General features: G+C 44.9%; 1 protein-coding gene across 2 annotated transcripts in view; it reads right to left on the bottom strand.

Moving 5' to 3' along the window:
- Positions 1-1,841, bottom strand: part of ttc3 (tetratricopeptide repeat domain 3) — a 42,018-nt gene that overhangs the window by 16,919 nt on the left and 23,258 nt on the right. The window lies entirely within an intron of this gene.

Here is a 1,841-nt window from a genome sequence, read left to right as displayed (position 1 = left end):
CTCCAGGCCTGGAGCTGCCCACCCCTGTTCTAGAGCAAATACTGAAACACAAACGAGAAACGAAGCTGCGCTTTAGCAGAAGTAAGAGCCTGTATAAATGTTTAATGCTGGTTTCAGGGCAGCGCCGGTTCCACTGGACCATCATTTCCGATATCTGAGGTTCACTGTTGGCCGATTCCGGTCCGATACAGAAAGACAGCTGGTTGATTTAAAACATTCAAGTTTAAACATCATCTTATTCCTCTGCACCAGTTCATTTAAATTCACCAACAGCGCCACCAGCTGGTCAAACATGGGAAATCAGCTTTAATTAGTTCATTTGGTGCCGCTGGGAGAAAAACAGTCAACAGAAAATAAATTAAACTGAAACTGGTTCATTAGTTGGTCAAACGTTATGAATAAATATAATGTAAAATAATAAAGCTCGATCTCGCTCAGAACTGAAAGCGTAGAATTAGACTGAATAGATCAGACATGTCTGATATTAAATCTATAATTTTTTCCAATATCTTTTTTATTGATCTGATATCAACATCGGTATCAGTCCAATTTCCATTTTGCTATTGGAAGCTGAACTTTTCATCAATATTAAGATTTAATGCATACAAATCTAAGCGCTTGACTGAGGATGCCATCTCCACTGCTCTTCATCTGAGCCTGGTTCACCTGGAGAGCAGAAACACCTGCGTATGGATGATGTTTTTGGATTTAGCTCAGCGTTCAATACGATCATCCCCCAGGATTTGGTATGCAAACTGACCCCCTGGGCTTCAATACTCCACTGTGCAACTGGCTGCTGGACTTCCTCACTGACAGAACTCAGTCTGTCTGATAATAACACCTCCAATGTCATTTCCTTAAACCCTGGCTCCCCCCAGGGCTGTGTCTTGAGCCCCCTGCTGTTTACCCTGATGACCCACGACTGTCGTCCCAGGTTCAACACCAACCACATCACGAAATATGCAGACGACACAACAATTATGGGACTCATTCAGCACAACAATGAAGTGAACTACAGAAAAAAGGTACAACATCTTGTGGACTGATGCAGAATAAACAACCTGCTCCTGAAGGTCGACAAAAGAGATCATTGTCGACTTCAGCAGGTCTCGACCCAACCACACCTGTCCTCACTAACGACAGAGCAGTGGAGATCGTCAGCAGCACTAAGTTCCTGGGGCTTCACATTACAGACGACCTCAGCTGGACACCTCGCATCACTTCACTGGTGAAAAAGACACAGCAGCGCCTGCACTTTCTGAGACGAATGAGAAGAGCTGCCCTCCTCCTCCCATCCTCTCCACCTTCTACAGAGGAACCACTGAGAGCCTGCCAGTACCTCCATCTGGTCTGGGAGCTGCAAGGCCTCAGACTGGAAGCCTCTGTGAAGGCTCATTGGGACTCCACTCCCATAAGCATTGCACTGAGACGCTGCTTAGCCAGAACAAACCAGATCCTCTGACTCCACCCATCCTCTCCATGGTCTGTTCAGACTCAGAAATAGCCGTCTCCTACTGGCCATCAGATTGCTCAACAATCCCATCATGAAGACTGTCTGAAAGTAACAATTATTATATTATTTAATTATAGGCACAGCTGTGTTTCTGTGTGTGCTCCGGTGGCCAAGCGATGACATTTCATTGCCAATTTTACTTATGTTTCTTTGTGCAATGACAATAAAGTAAGTCAAAGTCTAATATTTCTGATCTGATGTCTATTCTGTTTTATTTGTTCTGAGGCCAAACGTTCTTTGCATTGGAAAGTCCTGTGGAAGGAAAAGTTCAGAGTGAAGCGGACCTTTCTGCTGACTCGGCGATCCCGAGTCGTCTTTCTTCTGCAGG

This window comes from Poecilia formosa, unplaced genomic scaffold (genome assembly GCF_000485575.1).
Source record: "Poecilia formosa unplaced genomic scaffold, Poecilia_formosa-5.1.2 Scaffold797, whole genome shotgun sequence".
In the NCBI taxonomy this organism is placed as follows: domain Eukaryota; kingdom Metazoa; phylum Chordata; class Actinopteri; order Cyprinodontiformes; family Poeciliidae; genus Poecilia; species Poecilia formosa.
The sequence above is the reverse complement of the archived record's forward strand: the minus strand, read 5'-3'. Positions and strand labels throughout refer to the sequence as shown.